The 13,396-nt window shown below is 35.5% G+C and overlaps 1 non-coding gene across 1 annotated transcript; it reads right to left on the reverse strand.

The window, feature by feature from the left end:
- Nucleotides 1-7,346: 7,346 nt before the first annotated feature.
- Nucleotides 7,347-7,453, reverse strand: LOC124889841. Its single transcript, XR_007048755.1, has one exon. It is a non-coding gene; the product is annotated as a small nucleolar RNA R71 (small nucleolar RNA).
- Nucleotides 7,454-13,396: the final 5,943 nt, after the last annotated feature.

A 13,396-nucleotide genomic window follows, 5' to 3' on the forward strand; every position in this document is an offset into this window, starting at 1 on the left:
CAAATATGTCATGGTAACAAGTGAACCAAAATTTTTCAATAAGAACATTTTTATGAAGCAAGGATGCAACTTTATATCACATGAACCTTCCAAATCAACAAAGCATCTTAAGAGGAGACACAAAATTTTCAAAGATTGTCTCAATCTTCATTATGCTACTTACTTAACACATTTACCCAAATCAAGAGCAAGACTTAACCCTTTAAACCAAAGTATTGATGCCACTCACAAGCAAGATTTAAATCCATACACACAAAAGACATTGAAATTTCTAAAGGAGCCCAAATAATGAAAGAATTCACAATCACTCTCGTAAAGAAATTCAAGTACAATGAGAAAAACTATAGGCTTGCCCTCTGTGTTTTTCTCCACTAATGTAAACTTACCTAGTTTGGAATCACCATGGTCTTGTGGGTCAAGATGAATGTTTAAGGTACAGGAAGGAATATACATGGATCAAGGAACTAAAATAACTCCTTCAATGCAATTACTCTATCCTCTCCCTATCCATATTATCCTCTTTCAACTCATTTCCCATATTTCCCTATATTTTATTAGTATTTACAAAATAATTCAAAGCCACCATTTTCTTTTCCTCATTTCTTTGGATGTTTCAAGAGACTTTCTAACTTTAAGCACTTCTTATCCCCCTCATTTGTCTCATTTTCATCACATTTTATGGGCTAGCCTAAACAAATTTACCATCAAGTATGTATCTTATGCCATAAGCATATGATTTGACCATCTTACATACACCATTTTTGGCACATCATAGCACATCACACTAACCCCTCCTAAAGTTAGGATTTTGCCTACATTCCATTACTTTGAATCATTCAATGCATCAAAGGAGGTTAAGTGCCAAAAAAGAGATTTTAAAAAGGGCTTACATATTTTCGCAAGGTTATCACTACACAATGAAAAAAATGGGTAAAAGGTCTCAAAGGGGTTAACTAGGAAAAAATGTTAAGGTGTGAATTTGGCTAAGTGACGGGTCAAAAATGGCCTTGGGTCATTCTCCAAACCAAGCTTGTCTAGGATTTTGCTTTGAACACACTCGGAGCAAGTTTTAGACTACACATATGTACAAAAATTATTCAAATATCTTACCATACATGGCATCGTACTCATAGAGAAAAAGTTAATCTCCCAACTAATATGAGATTATCATAGTGCAAGTACTAAATGGATGATATATCAAGTCGTGAAAAAGCTCTAAAATTCATTCAAAATGTCATTGGTATGAAATGAAATAGTAGTTTTCTTTTTGAAAAAAAAAAGTGATCTAGGATGTTTTTGATCTTTCCTTTGAGTGAGACCATTAAATTCAATTTTTGTCTCTCTTTACAAAGATGAGTCATGAGTACGATGATCTCATGACTTGATATATCATCCATTTAGTACATAAGACACTCGTGGCACTAATTGAAACACAAACAACCCTTTACCCTTAAGAATGGAATCACCCAATCTATCATAGTGCAAGTCAAGCATTCATGTCCCTCAGGTTACTTAGACTTCACCTGGAGATGCTATGATAAGCAAACTAACCGATCACACCATGGACACTACATTCATCCACAAATTCAATCAAAAATCACCAGTTATACAACTTTTTAGATCAATTGGACTCAAAGCTATACAGCAAAAATGATCACACAATGCCCCAAGAAAGTTCATATTAACCTTTACAAGCATATAATGTATTTCTCTCTTACTGACATTTTAACACACATGTGGCGTGCATGAAAAGTAAGATCTTGAATAAATAGAATAACAATATATGTGACTAAGCCCAATGAATAAATTCATTGCCAAACACTTGTAATAATAATAACCAAACTAAATCACCCACCACTAAATTAAGCAAATAAATTCAACTGGGTGTTTCATCAAGCACATGGAGTGCACTAGTGTATGAAAATAAGAATTTTGCAATTTAACATTTGTGACAAGGCACACATTAAAAAATCTTCATCCCAACAACAATATTCTACAAAATTAAGCTCAAATGAATTAAATTCATTCCAAAAGAAATCATGGAATATGCTCATCATTTGTATTTTAAAGATCATGCCTTGTAAGCTTACTAAAGAGAAATAAAAGTGATGAAAAAAATGTCCAATATACTTATCCGGGGTTTAATTCATGAGACGCTAATTCAAATTTGTGCCATTACCTACAAACACACAAAAACAAGAGAAAATTAAACCAAAAGCATTAGAAAACATCAAGAAGAATTTCTTGGGTTGCCTCCCAAGAAGCGGCTTAGTTAAAGTCGCGGCACAACATCTTTTATCTATCATTTATGTCTCCATTTTGAAGACTAGAATCTGTGGCATAACATGAAATCAGTACATCTTTGGATTACTTTGGGCGAAGGTGGAGACACAATGAAATGTTATCTATCTCTCCACTTTGAAGATTTAAACATTTTACCCAACTTCACATCAAACTTTCTAACAGGCTCATTGGGTATTGGTGAGAGCATAAAAAATCACTTGCTACAAACCAAATTTTGCATTTATTGGCCATCATGTGAGGGGCTTCATTTTCACCTTTTGGAATTTAAAACTCTCCAAAATTCATCATTTTCTTTGGTTATTCGACTTTCATCATATCCACCAAGCATAATGTAAACAAATGGTTCGAGTGAGGTATTCTCCCTAATTTTGGAGTTACATCCATTTTGACATTCGTTCACCAAAATGGACTAGAGCCTTCACAAAGGATTTAGTTGTTTTTTTCTTCCGAATATAGTACCATTTTCTCAATCTTGGCATTATCTCTCATGTCTGATTTAGTTGGTTGGGAAATCATCAAGGATTCATCAACTTTGAGCTCATTTGGAAGATTGGGCATAACCATGATATTTGATTTCCTCTGTACCCACTTCTACTATCCTTTCGATTTCTTCTTTACATGCCTCCATGTCTTGATGAATAAATTGTATGTTATCCCCCATTGTTTGTACTTAATCCAAGATAAGTTAAAGCATTGCTTCAATCCCATTGTCCATGACATATTTTTCTTTCTCTTTCTCATCATAAGACCTATAAAAATCATAAGAAGAACTAGCAATTGGGTTAGTATACTAGGGGAAAGGGATATTTTTACAATCGCTCCAATGTCCATCATGACAACCACATAAGTAACATTCATACTCCCAATAGGATCAAGATAGTTCACACATATCTTTCTAGGGAGCATATCTATAATGTCGCAAAAAGTGGGCTCCGTCACAATATCGACATGGATCATCAGGATATGATTTTCAACTACCAAAATCATAATAGTTTTGAGATGCCATCGTGACAAATAGATCAAAAATAAAATTCTATCTAACATAAGAAACAAAAGAATATCACAAATAAATATTTACAAGTTTATATTCAAGCAAGTAAGTGAGAATTCAAAACTAGTAAGTGAGAATTCAAAACTAACTCAATACGCCAAATTATTCCTCGGTAACGGTGTAAATTTTTATAATGCTCAACTTATATGTCAAATTAAGTGCAAGGTGGTCATTTTCAGTATAATAACCCAAAAAGAGTTAGTGTCAAATCCACGAGGAACAAGGTGAGTGACGAATGGGTAAGTTCTAAATGAAAGTACATACTAAATTAAAACATAAGATACAAAGATATAAAAATTGGGGTGGGGGGGTGGGGTTAAATATTTTCAAAGTTATGATTAATTTTTGGTTTCTAAAAAACTAATTCATAACTAAGAATAATTAGAGTATAATCAACGAAAATGGATCTTGGGACTATTCTTTCCCAGGGGCAAGTTATTCATGGAAACAAAATAATTCAGTGCAAATTCCAATCGTTGATAATGTGGTAGGCTTGGTTTAAAGTCCTTGAAGCTACTTCTTCAACAAAACTTCACAGATGTCGCTCATTGAATTTTTTAAGTACCAAATTAATATGTCAATTAAATCCACCAATACCTCAATTATGCACCCCTATTAGTGCCCAAGAGTTAGTCAACCTCATATTCACCCTTATGTCTAAGATGGTGAAAATTAGCAAACTAATCTCGATAGTTGTCTATTATTTCCTTTGTTCCTGCATTCCTCTTTCAAGGATAATGAGGGTTCCTAAAGTTCACCCGAATCCTGCTTTCAAAGATAGTTTAGGCTTTCTAGAGCTTAAGATTTCGCCAACAAACCTATTTTGGGTATTTAGGGCTTTCACCCATAAACCCCAATTAGTTTACTCAAGAAATAGTATCACCTAACACCAACACATTAGCATACACAAAAATATATCACAACCCATACATAAATACACCCTATTCTAACATAATCCCAAGAGGAATAACTAGCAACTCATAAAGGTAATAACAAAAAATATACCAAATCTTCATAAATTTAATTCATGAGAAATAAAGAGAACTCAAACCACACTTTAAGTTCCAATGAATCCTCAATAGGATTTGCCTATCCTTTACTTTGGAGTCTCTAGAATTAATTCTTACCTCAAATTAGTAAAAATTCAAGCTCCAAGCTCTAAGTCATAAACCCTAAACTAAGTATAAGATAATACGTAAGATAGAACATAAAGAATAGATAAAGATGGATGAGAATGATTTACCAAACCCCTATATTAGCCCTAATTCCACATTTGGCAAATATTATAAAAATGCCACCTTTCTCTTGGTCTCTTTAAGTGAATTTAAATTTTACCCTTGAAGTTTTTCCACTCAACTGTATTCACCATTTCTTGACTGCATTCACGACTCCCATGATCGAGCTAGTCATATTGCAATTGCCCTTAAGCTGACTTGTTGACTAGACTTAGGTTGTGATCGCGGTAACTGAGAGTTGATTTCTGGGCTTGCAGTTCAGCTTTAATTCTTTTTGCTCATATTTCTTCTCTTTTTGAATTAAATGACTTGCTCATCTTACCTCTTCAAATTTTCCTACACAAATGAGCATTAAGTAAGAGATTAACATAAAATCAATGAAAAAGTATGATATTTTAGGTTTAAAAGGTGTTAAAAATTATAAAATTGATGACATATCAAAGTGCAATTGAAAGACCTCTTAGATAAGGATTTTTCAGGCCTAGTGTCTCTCCATTGGGTGCTCTAGTTCTATTCAAGTGAAAGAAACATGACTCTCTCACAATGTGTATCAAATATCATTAGTAGAATAGAGTCATAATCACAAATAAATATCACATCGCAAAAATTGATGACTTTTTCAACGAACTACTGGGTGTATGATCTTGGGCATATTTATATGCTCAAAGCACCAATATGCACCCAAATTTGAACTTAGTTTAAGAACTTTTGTATGAATTCTTAAGTATAATTCATCTTTTATTTCGTTTTGTGCCTAATGGATATAATTAGTACTTTCAGGATCAAAATCATAAAGAATTGTGCATAATTGGATACAAGTAGGATATGGAAGTAGTAATGGAACTCAAGGGACTGACATTAAGCTGAAAAAGGGAAGTTGGAATGAAGAAATCCTCATTTGAAGACACTCCGCATCGCGATGAGCAACAAAATAGCAATGGTTGAATTCTAGTGAAAGTTAATGCATCGCGGAGGATGATTATTTCGCAATTGTCCCAATCCAATGGATTACCGCGATAGTGGTGCGTCACGGTGAGGGTGTATTTTACAATTGTTGGGGTGTACTTGAGCTCCATAATTTCTCCGATTTTAATGGAAAATAGCAATAGAAGGCATGGTGTGATGCGCCGGGTGGATAAATTGGGAATATTTTAACTATCTTGTCCTAGCTATAAAAGGAAAAATTCAAGATAATGTAGGGGACTTTTTGGTGAAGCAGAGCAGCGACGGAAAAATAAAAGTTTCTCTCTTTTAGGGTTCACAAACATTCTTTTGAATTTATTTATTTCAAGGATTGATCTGAGTATGATTTGTTACTTATTTTGGATGGTTAATTCAAACATGAGTAGCTAAACACCCCCTTTCTGGGGTTAAGGCTAAGAACATGAGTACTATTTAATATTCTTATCCATAGTTTATTGTTGGATTATCATATGAATTGTTCTTAATTTCTTGAGCTTACTATTTTAATGATTGGCCTCCATTAGATTAAATTTATATTTCTATGTGAATTCAGGAGGAGAATCATAGGATAGAATGAAGAAATTATGGAGCAAGGTTCTTATTCTTGTATAAAATAAGGGATTTGAATTAGCAATTAGCATTTAGGATAGGGATATACCTAAAAGCCTTGCTTGGTTCACTTGCAGGAGAAAACTTAACGAATCTAGAAGATTTATTGTAACTCTATGGGAGTTGTGGTTATAACATTTAATAGATAGAAGATCTAAGGTCGGGAGACTAAGATTGTGGCATAAACCTTGAGAACCATCAACCCAATAACCAATTAGACTATGAAAAAAATAGAGAATTGTAAGATTGTTCACTATACCTCAACCCTTGAATCGTCATCATTATTTATTACAACTGTTGCTTACTTTGGTTTAGTCATCACTAATTATTTATTGTTTAGTAAATTGCATTTTATTTATAGAATCATTTTAATCTTAATACAATTAAAAACTTAATACTAAATTGTCTTGAACTAAAGATTGAATAAATTTCTAGTTTATTGATCCTCGAGGGAATGATATCTGACTGTCTAAGTAATTATATTACTTGCACGATCATGTACACTTGCGTGTGCATAAAGACACAATAGGTTTTTGGTGCCGTTGCTGGGGATCAAAGGGAATTAGTAAGTTGCTTTAATTTTTGGTTTTTGATCATAAGTTTAAGTGTTAACAACTTGATCTTAGCGGCTGAATTTTCGCAGGTTTAGCTAAACATTGGACTAGCTAGAGACAAAGAGTTAGTAGAGCCCTTTGCAGAACCAGAAGTGATTTTTTATCAAAGACAAAGAGCTTAATACTACACTGAAACAGGGATCGATGGCGGAAATACGTGATCCTATAGTTGCTGATCCAAATGGTGAAAATGTTCCAGCTTTAGCTGTTCCTATTCAACCAGTCGCAAGACCTGTTCGAGAAGTGGCAACCCCACTTAAGCACCCTGTGACTAACAGTATTCTAAAGCCTGAACAAGGAGGTCGGTGGGAATTGAAACAAAATATGGTACAATTGTTGAAATCTGTGGGAGAATTTTAGGGACTTTTACATGAGGATCTGCAAAGAGATAAGCGACACGTATATTCCTAAAGATGTGAGTGCTGATTATGTCAGATTGACACTCTTTCCCTTTTCTCAACTAGGGAAGCAAAGAGATGGCTACTTGCTGAACCACACCAATCCATCACTACATGGGAAGAATGTGCTCGAAGGTTCCTCATTTGATTTTTTCCATCTCAGAAAATGGCTCGATTAAGGAATGAGATATTGAGTTTTAGATAGAAAGATGGAGAAAATCTCTACCAAGCTTGGGAGAGATTCAAGGGCATGCTCACAAGTCGTCCTCATCACCATCAATCGAAAGATGTTTTGGTTCATACATTTATAGAAGGACTTGAGTCTAATACAAAGATTCTCTTGGATTCAGCAGCAAGGGGTCAAGCTTTGGAGAAAACATATAAAGAATTTTATACCTTGCTAAATCAAATTGCACAAGAAAATCCTGATTGGCATGCAGACTCGAGGAATGCCCCCAAGAAAGTTGCAGAGGATTTGGAGGTTGATCAGTTCGCTGCCTTACAAGCACAGATTGTAGCAATGCAGAACCATATGACTACCTAGCTTAACAACTTAAAGTTGGGTACAACTCAACCAGCAGCCACAGTAAATATAGTTCAATAGGTATATGCATGGTGTGAAGTTTGTGGAAGCAGTGAGAATTAAGCAGATGCATGTTCTGTTAATCCAGATTTAGTCAACTACATGGGGAATGCAAATCGTCAGGGTCAACAGAATTTTGGCAATACATATAATCCAAATTGGACGAACCACCCTAATTTCTTATGGGGTGGAAATCAGGCACAAAATACAAATCAGTATAAGGGACTAGTACAACTAAATCCACGGCCGGTTTAGAATAATCTGGTGACTTCTTCGAATAGTAATAAGGAGGAGATGCTTAAGCAGTTGATGGATCAACATGCACAGTTTGCAGTGGACATGAAGGCTCAACAGGCACAGTTTGCAGCTGAGTTAAAGAGTCAGCAAATACTCACAAGAAATTTGGAGGTTTAGTTAGGTCAAATTACAGGATCACAGAATACAAGGCCACAAGGAGCATTGCCTAGCGACACTGAGGCTAATCCTAAATAAGTGAAGGCTGTTACAATGAGGAATGGGCTGCAAACTAAGGAGATGATGAAGGAGCAGTATAATCTTCTGGTTACTGATGATAGTTTGCAAAAAAAGGCAGAAGTAAAAGAAAAAAAAAGGAGGATAATAAAGAGATTCGTGTAGAGAAGAAGACTATCCCCTTTCCCTTTCCTTAAAGGGCAAGAAAGTATTAAGAGGAAGCAAGTTTTAAGAAGTTTCTAGATCTTTTGAAACAAGTTCAAGTAAACCTCCCTCTTGTTGACATTCTACAAGTATGCGAAAATATGCAAAATACTTAAAGGATATTGTTTCCAATAAGAATCGGTTGTCTAAATATGCTACAGTTGCACTTACTTAAGAATGCACATCTAAAATTCAAAATAAACTGCCCACAAAATTAAAGGATCCGAGTAGTTTCATATTGCAAATTACCTTTGGTCAAACTATTTGTGCACGTGGATTGTGTGATTTGGGGGATAGCATAAATATCATGCCCACGTCATGGTACCGGAAGATGGGTCTTGGAATCCCCAAACCCATGACTATTGTGTTGCAATTGGTAGACAGGTCACTTGCTAGACTAGATGGTATTATTGAAGATGTACTGGTGCGATGTGAGATCTTTAATCTTTCCTGTGGATTTTGTGATTCTTGACTTTGAGACCGATCCAGTTGTTCCATTTATTTTAGGACGACCCTTATTAGCAACAGAGCAGTCACTTATTAATGTTGCAGCTGGAAAAATAACAATGCAAGCACACGATAAAGTAGAGGTTTTTGATATATACAGAGCATTGAAATTGCCAGCCATATATTAGGAGTTGTCATCACTTTCAGTTATTGATCTTCAAATTGGCGGATGCTCTTGTCTGATGATCCATTAGAGCGAGCCTTGATGGATTTATCTATACGGGGATTCAGAAGAATTGGAATTAGTCCAGATCATGAATTTGGCTGTAATTGAGATAAATAAAGTGTTGATCGATCCATTGAATAGACCAATTAGTCCATCATCTAGGCCTTCAGTTGAAGAAGCTCCTAAATTGGATCTTAAGGTTCTTCCTTCTCACTTAAAATGTGTTTTTCTTGGTGATCAAGATACCTTGCCTACTATTTTGTCTGTAGGATTATCTAATGTACAGGTAAAGGAAGATATATTAGTTCTAAAAAAGTGAAGGAAAGCAATTGGTTGGCTGATGTCTGACATTTTGAGAATCAATCCAGTACATGGAAGAGGGATACAAACCTAGAGTGTAGCAATAAAAGAGGTTGAATCTTGTTATGAATGAGGTAGTCCAAAAAGAGGTGATCAAGTGGTTAGACAGTGGTATTATCTACCCAATTTCTGATAGCAAATGGGTAAGTCCAGTGCATTGTGTACCAAAGAAGGGAGGAATGACTGTGGTAATGAATGATGATAACGAGTTAGTTCCCACACGTATAGTTACCGGAAGAAGAATATGTATAGATTATTGAATATTGAATAAAGCAACTCGGAAAGATCATTATCCAATTCCCTTCATTGACCAAATACTGGTTAGATTGGCAGGATAGGAGTATTATTGTTTTCTGGATAGATACTCTGGCTATAATCAGATAAGCATAGCATGGGAATACTAAGAAAAGACCACATTCATATATCCATACGGTACATATGCTTTTAAGCGTATGACCTTTGGATTATGTAATGCACTACTATATTTTAAAGGTGTATGATGGAAATATTCTTGGACATGGTGGAGGAATTTGTGGAGGTATTCAAGGATGATTTCTCTGTGTATGGGAATTCATTTGAAAAATGTTTACAAAATCTCGACAAAGTTCTAGCTCGGTACAAAGAAACAAACTTGGTGTTGAATTGGGAAAAATATCATTTTATGTTTAAGGAAGGAATTGTTTTAGGCCATAAAGTGTCATACAAAGGGCTGGAAGTTGACAAACAAAAGGTTGAAGTAATTGAAAAGTTGCCTCATCCAGTTACAGTCAAAGTCGTGCGAAGTTTCTTGGGACATGCAGGGTTCTATAGATGATTCATTCAAGATTTCTCAAAGATCGCAAGTCCCATGTTCAAATTATTAGAAAAAGAAGCCAAGTTCGAGTTTGGAGCTGATTGCCATGAATGTTTTGAAAAGCTCAAGAAGAAGTTGATGAAAGCACCTATTTTGATCACACCAGATTGGGAATTACCTTTTGAGCTAATGTATGATGCTAGTGATGTTGCAGTGGGAGCAGTGTTGGGAAAGAGAAAAGAGAAGGTATTTCAATCAATTTACTATGCTAGAAAGGTAATGAATGATGCTCAAGTTAACTACACAGTTATAGAGAAAGAGATATTGAATGTGGTATATGTATTCGATAAGTTTCGATCTTACTTAATTGGTACCAAGGTCATTATTCATATAGACCATGCTGCCATTAAGTATCTTGTGAACAAAAAAGATGCAAAACCACGATTAATTAGGTGGATTCTGTTACTTCAAGAATTTAATCTTGAGGTGCATGATAGAAATGGAGCTAAAAATCAGGTTGCTGATCACTTGTCATGGATGGAAAATAGAGATCATATTGTAAATGACTTTCAGAGTATCAAGGAAGACTTTCTTGATAAGAAGTTGTTGTTATTAGACGCAGTGGAGTTTCCATGGTATGATGATATTGTAAACCTGATAGTTTGTGGGGTATATCCTCTCGAAATCACCTCACAACAAAGGAAGAAATTACTCCATTATTCTCGTGCTTACATTTAGGATGAACCATACCTTTTCAAGCAGGGTCTAGATGGAGTGATTTGTAGGTGTATCCCATAGGCTGAATTTTTAAAGGTGTTACAAGATTGCTACTCATCTCCATATGTGTAACACCCTGATTCGATGAACCGGAATGCTACACGATGCTCATGACCCCGAGGGACCACAAGATAACCCATAACTAATATATGTACCCGTATACTGCAAATCATGATATAATAATGCGGAATACATAGAACTGTAAGGCCATAAGGTTCAAATGAATAAAATCATGCGAGTGAAAATACCCAAAACAACTCAATCTGAAAGCTAAGTCTGAACGTAAATCTGAACGTAAATCTAAAAGTCTCTAAACTATCTGAATAAGGAGTTCAAGGAACATGTCTCCAACTAACTCCATAAAATTGAACTGAAGAAATAAATAAATGTATCAAATTATATTGTCCTCAAATCAATGAGGACTCACTGTATCTCTGCAACTAGAATGCTACCGCTACTGCTGGGCTGGAGCTCATATCTCGGAACCTATGATGTAACATGAAAAGAAATCACCATAGCACAAATGCGTCAGTACAACTGAAGTACTGAGTATACCAGGAAAGTAAGATGAACATAAAGGGTTTTATGCACTGACTGACTAATATGAACGTGAGACTGCACACATATATAGAAATTGGGACCGTGAATACATGATAGCATGACCTGTAAGTTAATACATAGTTTACTGATAACTGTCATGACTAATACTAAAACTGATAACATGGTCGACTGTATCTGACAGTCCTGTATATACTAAAATATGAAGAATGCCCTGAGTTCTTTTATTGAGACTGATACTAGAACTATGGGAAGTAGTGTTTAACTGACATGCCCCATGTATGACGTTATGGCTAAGTTGGGGTCCAATCTCTATCCCAACTGGAGAGGTGTCAATACAATTCCAAGGGTAAGGACAGCCTGTGAGTGACCCTTATCTGGCATATACTCAATGAGAACGGTGGGAACCCTAAATTGATGGATTAATCCACCTCATCAACCCTAATATGACGAGTTAAGATGTCTTAATCTACGCTGGCTATGTAGTTCTGGAACACAAGGATGACTACTAAGAATCACACCCTGAATTGGCGGGTGAGTTCCCATCCTTAGATTCACTCGGTGCTAACCTCTACTCCCATCTGGAGGGACTGGACATGAATAACTGACTGTGCATGACTTAATCTTACTGAATTCCGTTGACTGGTAGAATATTACTGATATCTGACAACAGACTAAGATCATGAGATTTTCCTGAGTTACATGACTGATTGAAGTCTATGGAATCATAGCTTGAGTTCGTATATCATGAAACATAACATGGCTCTAGGCACACAGCTATAGTTTTTAGGTACAAGTACCCCCAGGACTCGATAGAAGGAAACTGACACACATGACATGACTTTATCCCAAGATTTGAGTCCATAATTCACAATATCATAAGTAAGGCTTCCATAATAAGAATGATTCTTAAAAAACTATCACATGATCGGGAATGCACACAACATGTATATACTTGCATGGCTTCAATAACATGGTCATTCCATATCATAACAATATCATGAGCATCTCGTACAACTTCTTCAATTCAAGACTATAGCATGGGGATCACGTTGAACATAAACTTAGAACATGGAATAGTCATTTAGGACTTATTATGTCATAAAAGCATAATTTCTATTCCATTAGGTATTTTAACAAACACCTTACATGCACATCTTATGCATAGGTGGATTCATCAATTTTACAAATATTCAACCACCAATTTCACATATTTATACTTTAAATACCACCATATCCTCATAATAAACATACAAAGATCCCATCTTAGGCATCATCAAACTCCAACCCCATGAACATCAACCACCAACAACATAAACATCATAATAAAAAAATTTAGAATATGGTTCTTGAGCTTCATGGACAAAAGGAGTCTATGAATCAACTCACGTATACCTTAGAAGGAAGATTCTTGATGATTGATGGAGGAATTTCCTTAAAATCAGATCTTCAAGCTTAGTTACGTAACCCTAGTTGTTTTGCTCTTTTAGTGCTCTTGGATGATGAGCTTTGAGATGATAATAGGGTTGTAATATGTTTAGAAGCTATATATTTTATAGGGTTAAGTTTAGGGACGTGTAAGGAGTGTTAAAAGACTTAAGTACCCTTAAAATAACTCAAAATGGAGTGTTTTTGGCACCTGGAACTAACTTAGGTGGTGCCCAAGTGATTGCCTAAGCTAGGTAGGGCGGCGCCTAACCAATCGTCTATGTTTGGTTGGGCGGCGCCTAACTAATCACCTATCCCTATCCTTACTGTCTCTCAGAAAAATGGGCATAACTTTTCGTTCGGGTATTGGATTTA

Source organism: Capsicum annuum, chromosome 12, assembly GCF_002878395.1.
Source record: "Capsicum annuum cultivar UCD-10X-F1 chromosome 12, UCD10Xv1.1, whole genome shotgun sequence".
NCBI lineage: Eukaryota > Viridiplantae > Streptophyta > Magnoliopsida > Solanales > Solanaceae > Capsicum > Capsicum annuum.